The 24,566-nt window shown below is 44.7% G+C and overlaps 1 protein-coding gene and 1 pseudogene across 2 annotated transcripts in view; both read left to right on the forward strand.

Annotated features, from left to right (window-relative positions):
• LOC142302443 (uncharacterized) overlaps nucleotides 1–22,933 on the forward strand; it is a 57,217-nt pseudogene extending 34,284 nt beyond the window's left edge.
• A 453-nt stretch (nucleotides 22,934–23,386) lies between these two features.
• SEPHS1 (selenophosphate synthetase 1) overlaps nucleotides 23,387–24,566 on the forward strand; it is a 94,710-nt gene continuing 93,530 nt past the window's right edge. The window contains exon 1 of one of the 2 annotated variants that reach the window (XM_075345259.1): nucleotides 23,387–23,612. The gene's annotated coding sequence lies outside the window, so the exon portion shown is untranslated. The other variant, XM_075345261.1, reaches the window with a different exon arrangement.

Below are 24,566 nucleotides of genomic sequence, written 5' to 3' on the forward strand. Positions count from 1 at the left end.
TATTCAACCCCCTGCAGATTTAGCAGATTTACACATTCGGAATTAACTTGGCATTGTGACATTTGGACTGTAGATCAGCCTGGAAGTGTGAAATGCACTGCAGCAAAAAAGAATGTTATTTCTTTTTTTTCTTTTTTTTTAAATTGTGAAAAGTTTATTCAGAGTGTCATTTATTATTCAACCCCTCAATCCACCAGAATTCTGTTTGGTTCCCCTAAAGTATTAAGAAGTATTTCAGGCACAAAGAACAATGAGCTTCACATGTTTGGATTAATTATCTCTTTTTCCAGCCTTTTCTGACTAATTAAGACCCTCCCCAAACTTGTGAACAGCACTCATACTTGGTCAACATGGGAAAGACAAAGGAGCATTCCAAGGCCATCAGAGACAAGATCGTGGAGGGTCACAAGGCTGGCAAGGGGTACAAAACCCTTTCCAAGGAGTTGGGCCTACCTGTCTCCACTGTTGGGAGCATCATCCGGAAGTGGAAGGCTTATGGAACTACTGTTAGCCTTCCACGGCCTGGACAGCCTTTGAAAGTTTCCACCCGTGCTGAGGCCAGGCTTGTCCGAAGAGTCAAGGCTAACCCAAGGACAACAAGGAAGGAGCTCCGGGAAGATCTCATGGCAGTGGGGACATTGGTTTCAGTCAATACCATAAGTAACGTACTCCACCGCAATGGTCTCCGTTCCAGACGAGCCCGTAAGGTACCTTTACTTTCAAAGCGTCATGTCAAGGCTCATCTACAGTTTGCTCATGATCACTTGGAGGACTCTGAGACAGACTGGTTCAAGGTTCTCTGGTCTGATGAGACCAAGATCGAGATCTTTGGTGCCAACCACACACGTGACGTTTGGAGACTGGATGGCACTGCATATGACCCCAAGAATACCATCCCTACAGTCAAGCATGGTGATGGCAGCATCATGCTGTGGGGCTGTTTCTCAGCCAAGGGGCCTGGCCATCTGGTCCGCATCCATGGGAAGATGGATAGCACGGCCTACCTGGAGATTTTGGCCAAGAACCTCCGCTCCTCCATCAAGGATCTTAAGATGGGTCATCATTTTATCTTCCAACAAGACAACGACCGAAAAGCACACAGCCAAGAAAACCAAGGCCTGGTTCAAGAGGGAAAAAATCAAGGTGTTGCAGTGGCCTAGTCAGTCTCCTGACCTAAACCCAATTGAAAACTTGTGGAAGGAGCTCAAGATTAAAGTCCACATGATACACCCAAAGAAACTAGATAACTTGGAGAAGATCTGCACGGAGGAGTGGGCCAAGATAACCTCAGAGACCTGTGCCGGCCAGATCAGGTCTTATAAAAGACGATTATTAGCTGTAATTGCAAACAAGGGTTATTCCACAAAATATTAAACCTAGGGGTTGAATAATAATTGACCCACACTTTTATGTTGAAAATGTATTAAAATTTAACTGAGCAACATAACTTGTTGGTTTGTAAGTTTTATGCATCTGTTAATAAATCCTGCTCTTGTTTGAAGTTTGCAGGCTCTAACTTATTTGCATCTTATCAAACCTGCTAAATCTGCAGGGGGTTGAATACTACTTGTAGGCACTGTATATATATATATATATATATATATATATATATATATATATATAATCAGCCATGGCATTAAAAACATCGACATTAGTTCCTTCACATTTATATACTGTCACTGTTTTACTCGGTTCACCATTATTTTATTTTGCATGAGGCAGTTCACATCAGTCAGTTTACTTTTTGGTGACCGATGGTTTGCATGAAAAAGAAAAACACAGAAACCATCTGTCCAAGTTTGAGAAACTTCAATCTTTCTTTGCATACAAGAAAAGCAAAGTACACCCTGACCAAAAACTGATGAAAATGTAATCCAGTTTGCTGATTGGTCTTTTTTTTGCATAAAGTGATCTATGAATTCCTCCTAATATTTTTTTTATTGCTTATACAATACCATTAATTACCACAGTGGTTTTTAGACATCATTATCCCTATCCCCAATATCAGTATGTCTTTGGAGAGTGGGAGAAAACTGGAGTACCAGGAGGAAACCCAAACACAGGGACAACATACAAACTCTTTGTAGGTGTTGTCCTTGTTGGGATTTGAACCGAGGATCCCAGTGTGACACCCTGTCCGGGCCAGGTAGTCACAGATAGGGCCCCGCATTACACCCTTCCATCACAGGTAACACACAGCCAACCTTAAAACACTAGTCACCCCCAAAGGGCTTGATAGACACACCAGGGGGCGGAACCAGGCGGTTGGAAGACGCTCACCTAGGAGTTTAGACAGCCCGGGGCGGGGAAAACAGTAGGTCGAGTTAGATCAGTCTGAGAGTTCAGTAAGAGCAAAGGTCAGGCTTGTGTCTGGGCCTGAGGCAAACTGACAGGTACCAGGGTAGGAGCCCTGGTGCCTTTGGCTAAGAGGCAGATGGCGGTCTCCGTCTCCAGGAGCCGGGAAGAAAGCTCGGTGGAACCGTGGTAGACCGGGACAGGGTTGTAGCCCGCCGGTACCGACCCAGGGAACCGACTCAGAAACTGGAGCACACAGGGGGGTACTCAGACCCTGAAGCTAGGTCCAGAAGCGACTGGAACTAGTTAATTAACTGATTGCGGCTAGGACTAGAGGTCCTGTCCCACCCAAAGTCCGGATTGAAGGCAACAGCCCACCGAGGGGGATAATAGGCCACCGCCAAGGCTCAGAGATCCCATGGGCCAGCGTCTGTGGGCAAGGGCTCCTTAGGCCACAACCAGGATCAACAGTGGTCAATCTCTGAGGATCTAAAGATAGTGAATATTTTCCTGGGACAGCAGAGTGTATACACAAAGCGATCCCGATTTATCTGTCTCTGGGATAGTCAATCAAAAACTGAGTACTGGGTGAGAAAACAGTGGCCTCTTAGAGAACACATGGTAGTAAAATAATGTAATTGCAGAACCATTGAGGTATAAGCTCATTTTACCACCACTGCACATCAAATTAGGTTTAATGAAACAGTTTGTAACGGCTCTAAATAAAGAGGGAAAATGTTTTGACTACATCTGCAGAAAATTTCTAGCAATAACCATTGAGAAGCTAAAGGCAGGTATTTTAGACTTAATTCAAACCAGAAGACTCACGAAAGGTCCACAATTCAAAGAGTCATTGAACGTTGCCAAGGCAGATGCATGGTTTTCTTTTACTATTGTTCTACAGAATTTTCTTGGGAAATATAAAACAGATATTTGCACTGAACTGGTCAAAAGAATGCTATCTTTTTTTGTCACCTTGGCTGTACAGTGAGTATTAAAGTGCATTATTCTCCACAGCCACTTGGATTGTTTCCTAAAAAATCTTGGTGACTTAAGTGAAGAGCACGTTGAACGATTCCACAAAGATTTAAAACTATACAAGAAAGATACCGAAGACACTGGGATAACATGATGGCAGATTACTGTTGGGCTATTCAAAGTGAGTGCACTCACCTCAAGAAATCTTTAAAGCGCTGCTTTTGCGAGGTATCTAGGTGAACAGTGTATCAATGACAAATTTTTATGCATTCTTAATTCTTATTATGAGCTTTAAATTCTTCATAAATAAAATAAATCTACATAATTGATTTTGTTTTAATATCCAAGAAGGAAAAAAATTATAGATATAAAAATATAATATAATCGATTCTCATTCCTCATGTTTGCCTCCATTAAAAAAAAAAAAGTTTATAGTCATCTCCCATGTCAGTGCCGTACCAGTGGTACCGGCATTCACGTTCCTGTGGCTCCAGTGAGGTTGTTAAATCACATGAGCCCCACTCTCAATCCCCCCGGCTTCTCTCTTAAATCAGTTTATATAACAGTGTAAATTTGGTGTTTCCTCTAAATAAATCAACACACAACCATTAAACCGATGGCAACAAAAGTGAGTACACCCCTAAGTGAAAATGGCAAAATTGTACTCAATTTGCCATTTTCCCTTCCGGTGTTCTGTGACTCATTAGTGTTACAAGGATTCAGGTGTAAATGAGGAACAGGTGAGTTAAATTTGGTGTTATTGCTCACACACTCTTGGTCACTGGAAGATCAACATGGCACCTCATGGCAAAGAATTATCTGAGGATCTGAAAAAATAGAATTGCTGCTCTACATACAGAAGTCCTAGGCTATAAGAATATTGCTAACATCCTGAAACTCAGCTGCAGCACAGTGGCCAAGACCACACATGAGAGCTACCGGCATCGCTGCAAAGGTTAAAGAGGTTTGTGTCAGCCTGTCAGTGCTCAGACCATATGCACCACACTGTATCAGGTTGGACTGCATAGCTGTCATCCCAGAAGGAAGCCTCTTCTAAAGATGATGTACAAGAAAGCCCACAAACAGTTTGCGAGGTATCTCAGTAAGTGAACAGTGTATCAATGACAACTTTTTATGCATGCTTAATTCTTATTCTGAGCTTTAAATTCTTCATAAATAAAATAAATATACATGTATGAATTTGTTTTAATAAACAAGAAGGCAAAAATATTAATTTTCAGTAGATGTTCAATTGGTTGTATGCATTTGACTCGCCCCAGCGCTATGGGGTACTTGGTCCCGGGCGATGTACTGCTGGGATATGTCACTGGGTGGTCGGTGCCCGATTCCGTGACCATGGGGGTCGCTTGAAGGGGGTTATGTACAGGGGAATATTTATAAAGTTTGTATTGTGACGCTACTTGCGGGTTGCGGTTATGGTGATGGAACCGCCGCTGCACAGTCTGTCACCGCTGGGGCTGATGTTAGGGGGCAGCCTGGATGTTGTAGCCCTCCGCAAGTAGGGCCTGGCCCCAGGGGGTAGGTGATGGAGTTAGGCGCGGAAAGAAGGTAGGCCACACAAGGGATTGCAGTGTAACTGGTTTCTTTACTCACAGCATTCTTATGGCTGGTTTCCCAAGGAAGGCTGGTCCTCACTACTGGTCTCCTTAGTTCCACTGCCGGTTTGGTGACCTGGTGGCTTCTTTCCCCTTCACCTGTCTCAAGTTGGTGGGTCCCCGTGGCTTGGAGCATCTGGGGGTCCTCTCCTGGTAGTCTCTCAGTCTTTAGTCTGTACGGCAGGCAGTTTGAACCCTGTAGGGTGGTTGGTGTTCGGTTCCGGGCCATGGTTCTCCCGTCACTGCTGGTACCCCCGGACGTAATGGTCAGTGAGGTCCTGGATGGTCCCCTCACTGTGCAGATTTGATCAGGTCTGCCTGGAGCGTTTGCCTGACCTAGGGCTCTGTACCCCATCGGTGCTATGGTTCCAAGAGTACTCCACCGTACTCCTTCGGCAACCACATGCCTGCGCCGGACAGGTCACTGTTACACACTCCAGTCAGTACGGTTACGTCCGTCACATCTCACTTCCACTTACTGACTGTCTTGACCCCTCCTCCCTGGTTGTCGTCTAGTGGACTGGATCGGCTCCACCCCTAGGTGGACATCCATTGGGTTCAACTCTAGTCTGTCACCAGTCCTTGGGGAAGGGAAAAACAGGGATTATATATGTTTTGGTGTTAACAGCACTGGTCTTCTGGGTTCCTGGGGTTAGGCCCTGCATCTTTGACAGGATGCAGTACCTTGTAGCGCCTGATGGGTTCAGGGGCGCTACACATTTACATAGGGTACATCACATTTCCTTAACTAGAGCTGATGGAAGAAAAATAACAGCAAATTTAGAATCATTGACAAAAACGTACCTAGAAACAGCTTAAATATCTCAGGCACCAATTTTCTTGTTTACATGTGTTATAGCTTAAAAAATGCTAAAACCTTGCTCATAATTGAGCGACTAATGGGACTCTGAAAACCGTGGAATTCCTGCTGAAGCACTGGAGGTGCTGAGTGGAGACTAAAATGTATCTGTAGATGTAAAATAATATAATAATATAATGAAATAAAAAGTATAGATTGACAAGAGGACTGACTTGGTTATATAAAAGACTCGTAGGTGGCTACGGTGGAAGCAGAGTGAGAGAGGCAGGGATAGGGATGTGGCACCGCTGTCATAGAAAGAACAATGTTGTGGAGACTGTGATAAGATAATAAAATATTTTTGCATCCAGCAGGTGATAAGTTTGACACATGTCCTGGGAACTACCCTTATATACAGTATATGCTAAATGTACCAATGGAAAACACCACAGGAATGTAAACCTAAATTAGATTCTTGGGTTTACTGGACATGCAGATTTGTAGCCAATTGAAGGATGCATAAAGCTGCCTATTTACCATGTGAAAATAAAAAGGAAAACCAAAAAGCCACAAGCAAATAGAAAACTATAAAAATCCCCACTGAATCCAGACAATGAGGTACTAAAATAATGACAAATATCAATGACTCATTCTTCATTCCTGTCTACTTCACCATGATCTGTCTGTGAACTTCTCCATGATTGTGCTAATGTTACTAATGATTTGTGAAATTTTAGAATACAAGCCATTTTCCTTTATTGTGCACTTCAACGCAATAAATTATATAAAGTTAAATGTCACACCAGAAAATATAGTGGAGTAAAAATTTAGCTAAGGCTTTATTCACAACATTTTTAAATGTCATATATATATATATATATATATATATATATATATATATATATATATATATATATATATATATATATATATATATATACACACACACATACAGTGCCTACAAGTAGTATTCAACCCCCTGCAGATTTAGCAGATTTACACATTCGGAATTAACTTGGCATTGTGACATTTGGACTGTAGATCAGCCTGGAAGTGTGAAATGCACTGCAGCAAAAAAGAATGTTATTTCTTTTTTTTCTTTTTTTTTAAAAAGTGAAAAGTTTATTCAGAGTGTCATTTATTATTCAACCCCTCAATCCACCAGAATTCTGTTTGGTTCCCCTAAAGTATTAAGAAGTATTTCAGGCACAAAGAACAATGAGCTTCACATGTTTGGATTAATTATCTCTTTTTCCAGCCTTTTCTGACTAATTAAGACCCTCCCCAAACTTGTGAACAGCACTCATACTTGGTCAACATGGGAAAGACAAAGGAGCATTCCAAGGCCATCAGAGACAAGATCGTGGAGGGTCACAAGGCTGGCAAGGGGTACAAAACCCTTTCCAAGGAGTTGGGCCTACCTGTCTCCACTGTTGGGAGCATCATCCGGAAGTGGAAGGCTTATGGAACTACTGTTAGCCTTCCACGGCCTGGACAGCCTTTGAAAGTTTCCACCCGTGCTGAGGCCAGGCTTGTCCGAAGAGTCAAGGCTAACCCAAGGACAACAAGGAAGGAGCTCCGGGAAGATCTCATGGCAGTGGGGACATTGGTTTCAGTCAATACCATAAGTAACGTACTCCACCGCAATGGTCTCCGTTCCAGACGAGCCCGTAAGGTACCTTTACTTTCAAAGCGTCATGTCAAGGCTCATCTACAGTTTGCTCATGATCACTTGGAGGACTCTGAGACAGACTGGTTCAAGGTTCTCTGGTCTGATGAGACCAAGATCGAGATCTTTGGTGTCAACCACACACGTGACGTTTGGAGACTGGATGGCACTGCATATGACCCCAAGAATACCATCCCTACAGTCAAGCATGGTGATGGCAGCATCATGCTGTGGGGCTGTTTCTCAGCCAAGGGGCCTGGCCATCTGGTCCGCATCCATGGGAAGATGGATAGCACGGCCTACCTGGAGATTTTGGCCAAGAACCTCCGCTCCTCCATCAAGGATCTTAAGATGGGTCATCATTTTATCTTCCAACAAGACAACGACCCAAAGCACACAGCCAAGAAAACCAAGGCCTGGTTCAAGAGGGAAAAAATCAAGGTGTTGCAGTGGCCTAGTCAGTCTCCTGACCTAAACCCAATTGAAAACTTGTGGAAGGAGCTCAAGATTAAAGTCCACATGAGACACCCAAAGAACCTAGATAACTTGGAGAAGATCTGCACGGAGGAGTGGGCCAAGATAACCTCAGAGACCTGTGCCGGCCAGATCAGGTCTTATAAAAGACGATTATTAGCTGTAATTGCAAACAAGGGTTATTCCACAAAATATTAAACCTAGGGGTTGAATAATAATTGACCCACACTTTTATGTTGAAAATGTATTAAAATTTAACTGAGCAACATAACTTGTTGGTTTGTAAGTTTTATGCATCTGTTAATAAATCCTGCTCTTGTTTGAAGTTTGCAGGCTCTAACTTATTTGCATCTTATCAAACCTGCTAAATCTGCAGGGGGTTGAATACTACTTGTAGGCACTGTATATATATATATATATATATATATATATATATATATATATATATATATATATAATCAGCCATGGCATTAAAAACATCGACATTAGTTCCTTCACATTTATATACTGTCACTGTTTTACTCGGTTCACCATTATTTTATTTTGCATGAGGCAGTTCACATCAGTCAGTTTACTTTTTGGTGACCGATGGTTTGCATGAAAAAGAAAAACACAGAAACCATCTGTCCAAGTTTGAGAAACTTCAATCTTTCTTTGCATACAAGAAAAGCAAAGTACACCCTGACCAAAAACTGATGAAAATGTAATCCAGTTTGCTGATTGGTCTTTTTTTTGCATAAAGTGATCTATGAATTCCTCCTAATATTTTTTTTATTGCTTATACAATACCATTAATTACCACAGTGGTTTTTAGACATCATTATCCCTATCCCCAATATCAGTATGTCTTTGGAGAGTGGGAGAAAACTGGAGTACCAGGAGGAAACCCAAACACAGGGACAACATACAAACTCTTTGTAGGTGTTGTCCTTGTTGGGATTTGAACCGAGGATCCCAGTGTGACACCCTGTCCGGGCCAGGTAGTCACAGATAGGGCCCCGCATTACACCCTTCCATCACAGGTAACACACAGCCAACCTTAAAACACTAGTCACCCCCAAAGGGCTTGATAGACACACCAGGGGGCGGAACCAGGCGGTTGGAAGACGCTCACCTAGGAGTTTAGACAGCCCGGGGCGGGGAAAACAGTAGGTCGAGTTAGATCAGTCTGAGAGTTCAGTAAGAGCAGAGGTCAGGCTTGTGTCTGGGCCTGAGGCAAACTGACAGGTACCAGGGTAGGAGCCCTGGTGCCTTTGGCTAAGAGGCAGATGGCGGTCTCCGTCTCCAGGAGCCGGGAAGAAAGCTCGGTGGAACCGTGGTAGACCGGGACAGGGTTGTAGCCCGCTGGTACCGACCCAGGGAACCGACTCAGAAACTGGAGCACACAGGGGGGTACTCAGACCCTGAAGCTAGGTCCAGAAGCGACTGGAACTAGTTAATTAACTGATTGCGGCTAGGACTAGAGGTCCTGTCCCACCCAAAGTCCGGATTGAAGGCAACAGCCCACCGAGGGGGATAATAGGCCACCGCCAAGGCTCAGAGATCCCATGGGCCAGCGTCTGTGGGCAAGGGCTCCTTAGGCCACAACCAGCCGGGAGCAGACTCCTGAAGTTGCAAGCGCAGGCAGTCCACCATTTCAAAACAGGTGTAGGAGAAAGACAGAGACCACCAGCCGGGTGGGAGAACCCGAACGCAGCCGGCTGCGGGCACCGACCACCATCACCATGGTTTACCAGAGACTATGTAGGTGCGTTTTTGGTGCGTTTGTGGTGCGTTTTTGGAATTGCGTTTTTTTAAAGGAGAAACAAAATATGATAGGAAAGGATAAATGGATAGATAGCTAGAATAGATGATAGAAAAAAATAGAAAGAATAGCTAGATGGATAGATAGATAATAAGAACATATAGATTAGATAATAAGAAAGAACAGAAAGAATACATAGAAAGAAATAATAGAATAGCTTGATAGAGGGATAGCCAGCTTGGTTAGTTTTTTTTATTTTTTGGTGACAAAAAAAAATAACATGGGGTCCTCCCCCATTTTTCATATCCAGCACAGGAACAGCAGTAGCTGCAGGCTGAAACCCTCAGGTCTCTGCTGTACCTTGGCTGGTTATGAAAATAGAGGGGATCCCACGCTTTTTTTTAATTATTTGATTTATTAAAAAAAAATATATATATTTTAAAGTATATTTTATGGCCCTTTCCAGCCTAACAATAGCAGCACACAGCCGCCCCAGAAGTGGCGCATCCATAAAAGGCGCAATTCTGGCGCTGGGACCGGCTCTTCCCGTTGCCTTGGTGCGGTGGCAATCGGGGTAATAAGGAGCTAATGGCAGCAGCCCATAGCTGCCACTAAGCTGCCACTAAGCCCTAGGTTAGTGATGCGTGTATGAGACACCCCACATCATGTGTATTATTATTATTATTTATTTATATAGCACCATTAGTTCCATGGTGCTGTACATGAGAAGGGGGTTACATACAAAATACATATACAAGTTACAGTAGACAGACTAGTACAGAGGGAAGAGGGCCCTGCCCTTGCGGGCTTACATTCTATAGGATTATGGGGAGGAGACAGTAGGTGGGGTGTAGATGGGGCGGCAGCTCCGCACGGTGGTGGGGCGGCAGCTCCGCACGGTGGTGGGGCGGCAGCTCCGCACGGTGGTGGGGCGGCAGCTCCGCACGGTGGTGGGGCGGCAGCTCCGCACGGTGGTGAAGCAGTGAGGTCATGTGTATGTGTATGAGAGCGTGTATGAGACACCCCACATCACTAATCTGTAAGTGAAAATAAATAACCACAAACAGCCAAAAAAAATCCTTTATTTGGAATAAAATAAAAAGCCATTCTCTTTCACCACTTTATTAACCCCCAAAACTCCCCTCCAGGTCCGAAGTAATCCACACGAGGTCCCACGACGCTTCCAGCTCTGCTACATTCCAGTCCTGTCACAGCCGGCTGTCATACAGCATGGCTGCCAACTGTGTGGACAGAGCCGCAGCGTCCAGAATGAACTAGGGTGAACCCCTGACGTCACAGCTACGGGTCCCGCAGTACGGCGGGTGTCACAGCAATGACGTCATTGCCATGTTCATTGTGGTTCAGGCCGCTACTGAAGCGAGCCGCACGATCGGCGGTGCCGTCACTCACGTGAGTCCTCCAGCTGCGGCTCACTTCAGTCGCGGCCTGATGTGCGCTCACGGGTGGAGAACTCGAGCTGTGACAGCAAACACATGAGTGACGGCACCGCCGATTGCGTTGCTGACTTCAGTCACTCAGGTGGTTTGCTGTGACAGCTGGAGGACGCCAGCTGTGGAGCGACATTTCTGTTTTTTCTCCGTCAAGATGGGGTGCAGAGTGTACATTAATGAGAAAAAATGTTTGTTTTTTTTAATTTACCAAATGTCTGTAATGAAACAAAGAGTGACAAACTTAAAGGGGTCTGAATACTTTCCGTACCCACTGTATATTATATACATATTATATATATCATAACAAACAGTGATCTATTTCAAGTGTTTATTTCTGCTAAAGTTGATGATTATGGCTTACAGCCAATGAAAACCCAAAAGTCATTATCTTAAAAAATTAGAACAATTACCACAAAACATCTGCAAAGGCTTCCTGAGTGTTTAAAATAGTCCCTTAGTCTGGTTCAGTAAACCACACAATAATGGGGAAGACTGCTGACTTGACCGATGTCCAGAAGGCAGTCCTTGGCACTCTCCAGATGCAGGGTAAACCACAAAAGGTCGAAGCTGGCTGTTCACAAAGTGCTGTATCCAAGCATATTAATGGAAAGATGAGTGGATGGAAAAAGTGTGGAAGAAAAGGTGCACAAGCAACCGGGATAACCGCAGGCCTGATAGATTGTTAAGAAAAGGCCATTCAAAAGTTTGGGGGAGATTCACAAGGAGTGGACAGCTGCTGGAGTCAGTGCTTCAAGAGCCACCACACACAGACATAGGACATGGACTACAACTGCCGCATTCCTTGTGTCAAGCCTCTCATGATCAATAGACAACACCAGAGGAATCTTACCTGGGCCAAGGAGAAAAAGAACTGGACTGTTGCTCAGTGGTCCAAGGTGTTGTTTTCAGATGAAAGTAAATTTTACATTTCATTTGGAAATCAAGGTCCCAGAAGGAGGAAGAGTGGAGAGGCCACAATCCAAGCTGCTTGAGGTCTAGTGTGAAGTTTCCACAATCAGTGATGGTTTGGGGAGCCATGTCATCTGGTTTAGATCCACTGTGTTTTATCAAGACCAAAGTCAGCGCAGCCGTCTACCAGGAAATTTTAGAGCACGTCATGCTTCCCTCTGCAGCAAGCTTTTTGGAGATGGAAATGTCATTTTCCAGCAGGACTTGGCACCTGTCCACACTGCCAAAGGTACCAATACCTGGTTTAATAACCACAGTATCATTGTGCTTGATTGGCCAGCAAACTCGCTTGATCATATTGTCAAGAGGAAGATGAGACACACCAGACCCAACAATGCAGACGAGCTGAAGGCTGCAATCAAAGCAACCTGGGCTTCCATAACACCTCAGCACTACTCAGAACTACTCGACATACTGTATATTGTGGAGCTGTCCAAAATTGAAGAAATTATGGAGAGATGTAGAGATACTCATCCATAATGTGACTTCTAATAAAATTAATCTTACAGCGGAATTGGTTCTATTATTCATTGGCCTAGATGAACTTAATCTGAATTGTAGGCACATCAAATGTCACATCATCCAAGTGATAAAATTTTTTATAGCAGTCAATTGGAGAGACGACAAAGTTCCATCTGTGCATGACATAATAGAAAGAGTCTCTTCACACAATATATACAAATATAAATTTGCATCAAAAGGAGAAATCTTACACAAAATATTCAACAAGATGGAATTTATGGTCGAAAAAATTCACTCCGAATCTTAAAGGGAACCTGTCACTAGAATTTTTCCTATGAAACTAAAAAGAATCCCCTTCTGCAGCTCATGGGCTGCATTCTAGAAAGGTTCATCTTGCTACTGGCCCCCCTTTCAGATCTAAATATATTATATATAATATTTATTCACTTATATAGCGCTATTAATTCCACAGCGCTTTACATACATTGGCAATACTGTCCCCATTGGGGCTCACAATCTAAATTCCCAATCAGTTTGTTTTTTGGAGTGTGGGAGGAAACTGGAGTACCCGGAGGAAACGGGGAGAACATACAAACTCCTTACAGATGTTGTCCTGAGTGGGACTAGAACCCAGAACCCCAGCACTGCAAAGCTGCTGTGCTAACCACTGAGCCACCGTGCCGCCCATAAAAATAAACACTTTATAAAATCTTACCTTTTGCTATGCTAATTAGATTTACTGGCCACGGGGTGGGCTGTATTGCGTCCGTTATTCCCCCTCCTGCCGCTGTTCGCCGTCCCCCAGTGTTGATTGACACATAGATGATGCCGCCGCCCACATCTTCCACAGTGCTCCTGAAGTCTCGCGCATGCCCAGTGGCACTATCGCAGGACTGGGCACTGTTCAAATCGCCAGTGCCGGTCATCCAAGTAGCCGCCCATAATCTCGCGCCTGCGTAATAAGATCACAGACACTGGCGATTTGAACAGTGCTCAGTCCAGCGATAGTGCCACTGGGCATGTGCGAGACTTCAAGAGCACCGTCGAAGATGTGGGCGGCGGCCTCAGCTACAGTGCCTACAAGTAGTATTCAACCCCCTGCAGATTTAGCTGGTTTACACATTCGGAATTAACATGGCATTGTGACATTTGGACTGTAGATCAGCCTGGAAGTGTGAAATGCACTGCAGCAAAAAAGAATGTTATTTCTTTTTTTATTAAATTGTGAAAAGTTTATTCAGAGGGTCATTTATTATTCAACCCCTCAAACCACAAGAATTCTGTTTGGTTCCCCTAAAGTATTAAGAAGTATTTCAGGCACAAAGAACAATGAGCTTCACATGTTTGGATTAATTATCTCTTTTTCCAGCCTTTTCTGACTAATTAAGACCCTCCCCAAACTTGTGAACAGCCCTCATACTTGGTCAACATGGGAAAGACAAAGGAGCATTCCAAGGCCATCAGAGACAAGATCGTGGAGGGTCACAAGGCTGGCAAGGGGTACAAAACCCTTTCCAAGGAGTTGGGCCTACCTGTCTCCACTGTTGGGAGCATCATCCGGAAGTGGAAGGCTTATGGAACTACTGTTAGCCTTCCACGGCCTGGACAGCCTTTGAAAGTTTCCACCCGTGCCGAGGCCAGGCTTATCCGAAGAGTCAAGGCTAACCCAAGGACAACAAGGAAGGAGCTCCGGGAAGATCTCATGGCAGTGGGGACATTGGTTTCAGTCAATACCATAAGTAACGTACTCCACCGCAATGGTCTCCGTTCCAGACGAGCCCGTAAGGTACCTTTACTTTCAAAGCGTCATGTCAAGGCTCGTCTACAGTTTGCTCATGATCACTTGGAGGACTCTGAGACAGACTGGTTCAAGGTTCTCTGGTCTGATGAGACCAAGATCGAGATCTTTGGTGCCAACCACACACGTGACGTTTGGAGACTGGATGGCACTGCATACGACCCCAAGAATACCATCCCTACAGTCAAGCATGGTGGTGGCAGCATCATGCTGTGGGGCTGTTTCTCAGCCAAGGGGCCTGGCCATCTGGTCCGCATCCATGGGAAGATGGATAGCACGGCCTACCTGGAGATTTTGGCCAAGAACCTGCGCTCCTCCATCAAGGATCTTAAGATGGGTCGTCATTTCATCTTCCAACAAGACAACGACCCAAAGCACACAGCCAAGAAAACCAAGGCCTGGTTCAAGAGGGAAAAAATCAAGGTGTTGCAGTGGCCTAGTCAGTCTCCTGACCTTAACCCAATTGAAAACTTGAGGAAGGAGCTCAAGATTAAAGTCCACATGAGACACCCAAAGAACTTAGATAACTTGGAGAAGATCTGCATGGAGGAGTGGGCCAAGATAACTCCAGAGACCTGTGCCGGCCTGATCAGGTCTTATAAAAGACGATTATTAGCTGTAATTGCAAACAAGGGTTATTCCACAAAATATTAAACCTAGGGGTTGAATAATAATTGACCCACACTTTTATGTTGAAAATTTATTAAAATTTAACTGAGCAACATAACTTGTTGGTTTGTAAGATTTATGCATCTGTTAATAAATCCTGCTCTTGTTTGAAGTTTGCAGGCTCTAACTTATTTGCATCTTATCAAACCTGCTAAATCTGCAGGGGGTTGAATACTACTTGTAGGCACTGTATGTGTCAATCAACACTACAATACAGCCCGCCCCCGTGGCCAGGAAAGCTCATTAGCATACCAGAAGGTAAGATTTTATAAAGTGTTTATTTAGGTCTGAAAGGGGGCACAGTAGCAAGATGAACCTTTCTAGAATGCAGCCTAGGAGCTGCAGAGGGGGATTCATATAGTTTCATAGCGAAAATTCTAGTGACAAGTTCCCTTTAAAATGTTTAATCCTTGATGAGAGTTATTTATTTTGTTTTTAGGGTAATATAGATGAATTCTTCCATTTGTTTATCTTAAGATTATATTTTGCAATTTTAGAGTTAGACAAGTTTATTTACAAAAATACAACTAAAAGTTAAGCAAATTTTAGAACTCCTTCTCCTACACAATTCTACTCCCCTTGTTTCCTTTCTTTCCTCCCCTCTCCCTCCCCCCCTGGATAAAATGTTAAACTTATATAGACTCGACTACAATTTGTTACTTATTTTGCATGTTGTCAACATAATTTGTAAAAATTGTATTACACTTTACATTATAAAAATCAATAAAGTATACATAACACTTCAGTAGTGCAACAGTCTGATCGCCTCCATGCCACGCTGCATTGATGCAGTAATTCATGCAAAAGGAGCCCTGACCAAGTAATGAGTGCATTTACTATACAGACTTTTCAGTAGGCACCAACATTTCTGAGTTTAAAAATCATTTTTTCAGTTGGTCTTATACAATATTCTAATTTTCTGGGATAATGACTTTTGGGTTTTCATTGGATCTAAGCCATAATCATTAACATTAACAGAAATAAACACGTGAAATAGATCACTCTGTTTGTAATGACTATAGTCATATTAAAAAGTTTCGGCACCCCTATTAATGTTAACCTTTTTTCTTTATAACAATTTGGGTTTTTGCAACAGCTATTTCAGTTTCATATATCTAATAACTGATGGACTGAGTAATATTTCTGGATTGAAATGAGGTTTATTGTACTAACAGAAAATGTGCAATCCGCATTTAAACTAAATTTGACCAGTGCATAAGTATGGGCACCTCAACATAAAAGTGACATTAATATTTTGTAGATCCTCATTTTGCAAAAATAACAGCCTCTAGTCGCTTCCTGTAGCTTTTAATGAGTTCCTGGATCCTGGATGAAGGTATATTTGACCATTCCTGTTTACAAAACAATTCCAGTTCAGTTAAGTTTGATGGTCGCCGAGCATGGACAGCCGCTTCAAATCATCCCACAGATTTTCAATGATATTCAGGTCTGGGGACTGGGATGGCCATTCCAGAACATTGTAATTGTTCCTCTGCATGAATGCCTGAGAAGATTTGGAGCAGTGTTTTGGATCATTGCCTTGCTGAAATATCCATCCCCTGCGTAACTTCAACTTCGTCACTGATTCTTGCACATTATTGTCAAGAATCTGCTGATACTGAGTTGAATCCACGCGACCCTCAACTTTAACAAGATTCCCGGTGCCGGCATTGGCCACACAGCCCCAAAGCATGATGGAACCTCCACCAAATTTTACTGTGAGTAGTAAGTGCTTTTCTTGGAATGCCGTGTTTTTTTGCCTCCATGCATAACGCCTTTTTGTATGACCAAACAACTCAATCTAGGTTTCATCAGTACACAGGACCTTCTTCCAAAATGTAACTGGCTTGTCCAAATGTGCTTTTGCATACCTCAGGCGACTCTGTTTGTGGTGTGCTTGCAGAAACGGCTTCTTTCGCATCACTATCCCATACAGCTTCTCCTTGTGCAACGTGCGCTGTATTGTTGACCGATGCACATTGACACCATCTGCAGCAAGATGATGCTGCAGGTCTTTGGAGGTGGTCTGTGGATTGTCCTTGACTGTTCTCACCATTATTCTCCTCTGCCCTTCTGATATGTTTCTTGGCCTGCCACTTCTGGGCTTAACAAGAACCGTGCCCGTGTTCTTCCATTTTCTTACTATGTTCCTCACAGTGGAAACTGACAGTTTAAATCTCTGAGACAACTTTTTGTATCCTTCCCCTGAACAACTATGTTGAATAATCTTTGTTTTCAGATCATTTGAGAGTTGTTTTGAGGAGCCCATGATGCCACTCTTCATAGGAGATTCAAATAGGAGAACAACTTGCAAGTGGCCACCTTAAATACCTTTTTTCATGATTGGATACACCTGCAAATGAAGTTCAAAGCTCAATGAGGTTACAAAACCAATTTATTGCTTTAGTAAGTCAGTAAAAAGTAGTTAGGAGTGTTCAAATCAAGAAATTGATATGGGTGCCCATACTTTTGCACCGGTCAAATTTTGTTTAAATGCGGATTGCACATTTTCTGTTAGTACAATAAACCTCATTTCAATCCAGAAATATTACGGAGTCCATCAGTTATTAGCTATATGAAACAGAAATAGCTGTTGCAAAAACCCAATTTGTTATAAAGAAAAAAGGTTAACATTAATAGGGGTGCCCAAACTTTTTCATATGACTGTATAACATATGCGTTTCACTTTTTGTATTGAATTATCAAAAAAAAATTAACTTTTTGATGATATCCTAATTTATTGAGATGAACTTGTATCTACAGTGCCTTGCGAAAGAACCGTATTTTTCGGACTATAAGACGCACCGGACCATAAGACGCACCCTGGTTTTAGAGCAGGAAAATAGAAAAATAACATTTTAAGCAAAAAGAGTGGTCATTACACTCGGTTATAGGGCGACGATATGCTGCTGACACTGGTATGTGGGTAATGTCCCCAAATTCTCTACTAAGGTACCCCATCCTGGTTATGATCCTCCTGCCTTGTATATGATCCGCTTCCTTGTATATATATGTCCCTCATCCTGGTATAGCCCCCATCCTGATAAATAACCCCATCCAGCTATATACTCCCATCCAGCTATATACTCCCATCCAGCTATATACTCCCATCCAGCTATATACTCCCATCCAGCTATATACTCCCATCCAGCTATATACTCCCATCAAGCTATATACTTCCATCCTGCTATATACTCCCATCCTGCTATATACTCCCATCCTGCTATATACTCCCATCCTGCTATATACTCCCATCCTGATAAATACTCTCAACCTGATAAATACTCTCAACCTGATAAATACCCCCGTCCCGATATATACCTCCGTCCCGATATATACCTCCGTCCCGATATATACCCCCATCCTGCTATATACCCCCATCCTGCTATATACCCCCCATCCTGCTATATACCCCCATCCTGCTATATACCCCCATCCTGCTATATACCCCCATCCTGCTATATAGTCTGCATCCTGTGGCACACAAAAAATAAACGTTTATACTCATCTTTCCTCATTCCAGCAGCATCGCTCGTCTTCCAGTCAGTGCCAGCAGCAGCACCGCTGACCTGTGTGGAGCCGGTCACCGTTCCGTGCAGCATCGCGATGACCACCTGTCTGCCAGCCCGGTGATGTGTGAGGAGCGGTGTGCACAGGGATGACGTCATCGCTGTGCTCACCGCTCTCTACACAGATCAGCGGGCCAGCAGACAGGAGGATATCGCGATGCTGCAGGGAATGGTGAGTATACCGTACTTATTCACTGCCCCCTGCGCTGATGATGATGCGCGGGGGGCAGTGAATATAGCCACACATGATCACTCCAGGCTGTAGTTGCCAGGGGTGATCACGCGGGCCGGCTACTAATTATGCTTGCATCCCCCACACATCATCCAGCCTACGTGTCAGCGCCGGCTTCAGCGCTGAGAGATGATGGGCGGGAGGATTCATGCATATGAAATGAGCGGGCCCATGTGGTCACGGCAGGCGCTGCTACAGCCTGCGCATGCAACCGTTAACCCGCCTCAACGCAGCACCCTCATTCCCCGCAGCCATGCCCTACATTCAGACTATAAGATGCACCCCACACTTTCACCCAACATTTGGGGGGAAAAAAGTGCATCTTATAGTCCGAAAAATACAGTATTCGGCTCCCTTGAATTTTTTCAACCTTTTCCAACATTTCAGGCTTCAAACATACAAATAAAAATGTTAATGTTATGGTGAAGAATCAACAAGTGGGACACAATTGTGAAGTTAATAAAAATGTATTCCTTATTCTAAACTTTTTTTAAAAATAAATAACTCTAAAGTGGGGCGTGCAATATTATTCGTCCCCTTTACTTTTAGTGCAGCAAACACACTCCAGAAGTTCATTGAGGATCTTTGAATGATCCAATGTTGTCCTAAATGACTGATGATGATAAATATAAGCCAAATGTGTGTAATGAAGTCTCTGTATAAATGCCCCTGCTCTGTGATAGTCTCAGTGTTCTGTTTAAAGTGCAAATAGCATCATGAAGACCAAGGAACACAACAGGCAGGTCCATGATACAGTTGTGGAGAAGTTTAAAGCCGGATTTGGTTACAAAAAGATTTCCAAAACTTTAAACATCCCAAGGAGCACTGTGCAAACGATCATATTGAAATGGAAGGAGTATCATACCACTGCAAATCTACCATGACCCGGCTATCCATCTAAACTTTCATCTCAAACAAGGAGAAGACTGATTAGAGATGCAGCCAAGAGACCCATGCTCACTCTGGATGAACTGCAGAGATCTACAGCTGAGGCGGGAGAGTCTGTCCATAGGACAACAATCAGTCGTACACTACACAAATCTGGCCTTTATGGAAGAGTGGCAAGGATAAAGCCATTTCTCGAAGATATTCATAAAATGCGTTGTTTAAAGTTTGTCACAAGCCACCTGGGAGACACACCAAACATGTGGAAGAAGGTGCTCTGGTCAGATGAAACCAAAATCAAACTACTTAAGCACAATGCCAAACGATATGTTTGACGGAAAGTAACACAGCTCACAACTCAGAACACACCATCCCCACCTTCAAACATGGTGGTGGCAGCATCATGGTTTGGGCCTGATTTTTTTCAGCAGGGCCAGGGAAGATGGTTAAAATTGATGAAAAGATGGATGGAGCCAAATACAGGACCATTCTTGAAGAAAACCTGTTGGAGTCTGCAAAAGACCTGAGACTGGGACAGAGATTTGTCTTCCAACAAGACAATGATCCCAAACATAAAGTAAAATCTACAATGGAATGGTTCACAAATAAACGTATCCAGGTGTTAGAATGGACCCGCCCCCACACTGAGTGACAGCCGTCTGACTGCAACCAATCACAGACGCCGGTGGGCGGGTCTAAAGCGTACAGCAAAATAAATAATTAAAAAAAACCAGCGTGAGGTCTTCCCAATTTTGATAACCAGCCAGGATAAAGACTCACAGCTGGGGGCTGGTATTCTCAGGCTGGGGAGCCCCCCAGCCTAAAAAGAACAGCCAGAAGCCGACCGGAATTGCCACATCCATTAGATGAGACAGTCCCGGGACTTTTCCCGGCTCATCCCGAATTTCCCTGGTGCGGTGGCAATCGGGGTAATAAAGAGTTAATGGCAGCAGCCCATAGCTGCCACTAAGTCCTAGTTTAGTGATGGCAGGCGTCTATAAGACACCCCCCCATCACAAAACTGTAAGTGAAAATAAACACAATAAAACCAAAAATCCTTTATTTGAAGTAAAAGTCAATAAAGCCCCCTCTTTCACCACTTTATTAACCCCATGAATTAGAGCCCTCCAGGTCCGATGTAATCCACACGAGGTCCCACGACGCTTCCAGCTCTGCTACACCTGACACTCATAGCGAGCGCCATAGACCATGACTGCTCACTGTGAGGGTCAGGCCGCAAGTGAAGTGAGCCGCGCGGGATCAGCGGTAACTTCACTCATGTGCTTTGCGGTGACAGGTGGACTCCCGCTGTCACTGCACATCAGCTGACTGAAGTCACCGCTGATCTTCTACTTACCTTCACCAGCGAGGATGCCTCCGGAAGCTGGTCTCCTGCTTCCAGGCCGGTCATGCATATGCAGTTATGCACTGCACAGCCGACCCGCAAGTAGCAGAGCGCCGGAGACAGCCACACGGGACACAGCATCGCGAGAGACTTCACCACCACGGACAGAAGGAGCAGGGACAGGTGAGTGTCTCCCTGTGCTATCAAAATAACGCAAAGACATATCGCAGCAAAACCACAGCAAATCCGCGGTAAAACTGAATGCGGATTTCGGGTGTGGTTTTCTGCGTTTTTTTGCCGCAGGCGACAGCAGACAGACAAATCACTTGTATTTTGTAGTAATGTGGGCATGATGTCAGAAGAGGAAATGTATAATTGGGTGTCATCAACATGGAGATGGAACTGGAAACCAAATCTGCTGATGGTTTGTCCTATAGGGGAGGTGTATAGAGAGAGAATGTAGTAAGATCATCTACTCAGTAGAGCCAAGAGAAGACCAGGTCCAACGTATTACAATCTTCATGATAGGATAGTCAGCTGTGAAAGTCTGAGAGAAAAGGTTAGGGACAGCGAATGAGCGGCAGATGGTAAGAGCAAATCATCAGTGGGGTTTTTGAAGACCACCAAGATGAGAGTGGGATTGTCACAGGATAGAAAGTGTGGAAGCCAGGTGGCAAAGTGATCCAGGAATTGGTGGGATCGTTTTTGCGTGGGTTTCCTCCCACACTCCAAAAACATACAGATAGGGAATTTAGATTGTGAGCCCCAATGGGGACAGTGTTCCTGATGTATATAAAGCGCTGCGGAATATGTTAGCAAGGAGACTAGTCCCAAGGATGTTTCTCCCCTTAGCTAGTCTGTCCATATAGTATGCTAGCTTGCAACTGTGGGCGTACTAACATGCTAATGAATGTGCAGCTTTGCTGCACATACCTCACTGTTCATGGCAGCCAGAGGAAGATGGATGCACTCTGCACATGATGCGGAGTACCCAGGACTTCTGCTCATATGTACTAAACTGTGCCGGGTGTAAGCTTCCCGAAACCAGTGAGGTGTAGTGCGCATGACTGGAAGTCCTGGGTGCTCCACATCATGCCCTCCGCCGGCCGCCCTGAGCAGTTCGGTATGTGAGGCATCACTGCGCAGAGGCGTGTTAGCATGCTATGTGGGTCGATTACTAAGGGGAAAACCGCCCTTGGGACTAGTCCCCAAGCTCATTTGCATAAGATAAAAGATCTTTAGAAATACTTTTTCTAAAGATCCCTTTATTTATGCTAGTGTATACAGGGACGGTTAGGCAGGGATTAGCAATATACACCCAGAACTGCCCCTGTTTTCCGGTGCATATTGCACCTGACAGGTTCCCTTTAAACTGCCGGGAGTGGCGCAGGCTCCCCTCCAGACAGTGAGAGCTGAGTCCCAGACGTAACATCAGCTGGAGACCTGACGGCGATCACGAGGGTACAGTGCCTGAACCTCAGCGATCTCGATGACAAAAAAAAAAAAAGCACAAAAACAAACAGGAAAAAACGCACAAACACAATAAAAAAATGGGTGTTTTTCAGCTGCTTTTTTCCTGCCAAACATGCTTTTTTGTGTACAGAAAAGAAGCACATAAAAAAGCAATGTGTGCACATTGCCTAAGAGGTTCCCCTCTAAAATACACTCCCTTAGTACTATGAAAAGTGCAAAATAAATACCATGAATATTGGCTGCGCTTTTGACGTGGAGCCTTTCTTCAGCATAGGTTACTTGCGCTATTTCATTGTGTTTTTCAGTGCGGTTTTTTACATGCTTTTGTCATCTGCGGTCCTCGTCTCCCTTTGGTATGTTACGTTTTATATAGAACATGTTTTTTATCCGCAGATTTTCCTCATCTTATTCATGTCTAAAGGGAAAATCCACATATAAAACATATTTACCGCAAGAGCTCGACGTTCACTTTGCTGGAATGAAGACGATACGTTTTTCTGCATAACAAAACTGCACAGCATCAAAAACGCACTAAATACTCATAGTATGAACGCAACCTTAAAAACGAACCCATGCACTGCGGTGGAATGACTTGCTGTGCATATAGTGTCTTTAAAGCTTGGTTTCCAAAGACACAATGCGGTTAAGAGACGTGACCCTGCCATTCTGCAGCACCTTCCAAGCTCAAGACCTTGTCATGGCCTTCATTTAGGAAGGGAACTGGCCCAAAAATTGCAGCTTGTTGGACTTTAGCCTAAGTACACATTTCACAGAGCTGTAATTTTCAGTGAGATTTGCCTCCTGTCCATATGTTACATATCCATTAGTATAGTAACCAGGACAATAGGAGCATCACAGCAACCAATCACATCGCTCCTTCCATTTTGTAACCTACACTGTGATTGTGAAAGCGGTGATCGGATTGGCTGCCAGCTTTCACACATTCTCCAGACAGCAGCACGTAGAGCAGTTCCATCATTGCTGCCCAGTGTTTCATATCGCGGGCCTCCATGTAACGTCAGAGCTGTGAGCCTCGCAGTGCACCGTGCCATCCACACGGGCTGGGCAGCACAGCCGTGCACCGCAGCATTAGAATAACGTATAAGTGCATGTGTGCAGAGAGCAGGCGGCGCGGTGCATTGTGGGTGTGCGGGAGCCTGCGGAGGGAGGCGGATGGAGAACCGGTAAGTGAGAGGGAGGGAGGAGGAGCGGAGGAATCACAGGGGAGGGCGCCCGCCACCGCCGCTTAAAGGGGAACCGTTAAGTAAAGATTCTAGATCTGGTGAGTAGGGTCGGCTCGCCCCCCACACGTGATCCGCGTGTCCGGCCGGTGAGCTGTGGAGGGTGGGGAGCAGGCCGTGCCGCCTTAAGGGACGGGAGGGCTGGCAGCGGCGGGGTTAATGCTCTCCAAGTGGCGACATCTTCACTGCTAGCAGCCTGGACCGTAGGCCTGGGAGACGGGACGAGGCGGTCCGGCCGGCTGGTGGCTCCCTGCGCCTTTAAGGCGGGTGAGGAGGAGGGAGCAGCCCGGGGCCTGGGGCCCAGAGCCACCACAGACGGTCCTGTGCATCTCTGGGCAGCAGTGGCTGCACCCAGCCGGCCCCCACCTCTGCAGTGCCATTGTGTGCCTGGCCCCGAGCCAGCACTGACACTGGTGACCCCGCTGCCGGACACAATGCTGCTGCCAGCCTGTGCCAGTCCATGCTCTGCCTCCACCACTGCACAGAGGTGCTGAGCTGTCTGTCATCAGTGGCAGCAGTCTGTCTTGTGACCTCAGGTAACCTTACTGTTGGGGTTACCATAAGGTCAGGAGGAAGTGATCCTGCACTGAGGTGCACTTCATAACTAGTGACGTGTGCTGGCTGTCTGGGTGAGACGTGGTTGGCCATGATTTGGAGATGAAGGATGACAATGGTGGTAGTTACAGTGACACTACAGTTTATGTTCTCTGTTCACTGCACTCTTGTTCTCTGTTATCAGCCTGTGTTTAGCCTCCCCCATACACCTTAGCTCTATTAGTCCCTGTTATCAGCCTGTTTTCAGCCTTTACCATACACTTTAGCTGTTGGCGATGGTTCATTCGGTAGCTATGATGCCCAGCTCTGCCATACGCTGGAGCGCTGCACTGTTCTCTGAGA

The sequence above is a fragment of the Anomaloglossus baeobatrachus genome, chromosome 4 (genome assembly GCF_048569485.1).
Source record: "Anomaloglossus baeobatrachus isolate aAnoBae1 chromosome 4, aAnoBae1.hap1, whole genome shotgun sequence".
Lineage (NCBI taxonomy): Eukaryota > Metazoa > Chordata > Amphibia > Anura > Aromobatidae > Anomaloglossus > Anomaloglossus baeobatrachus.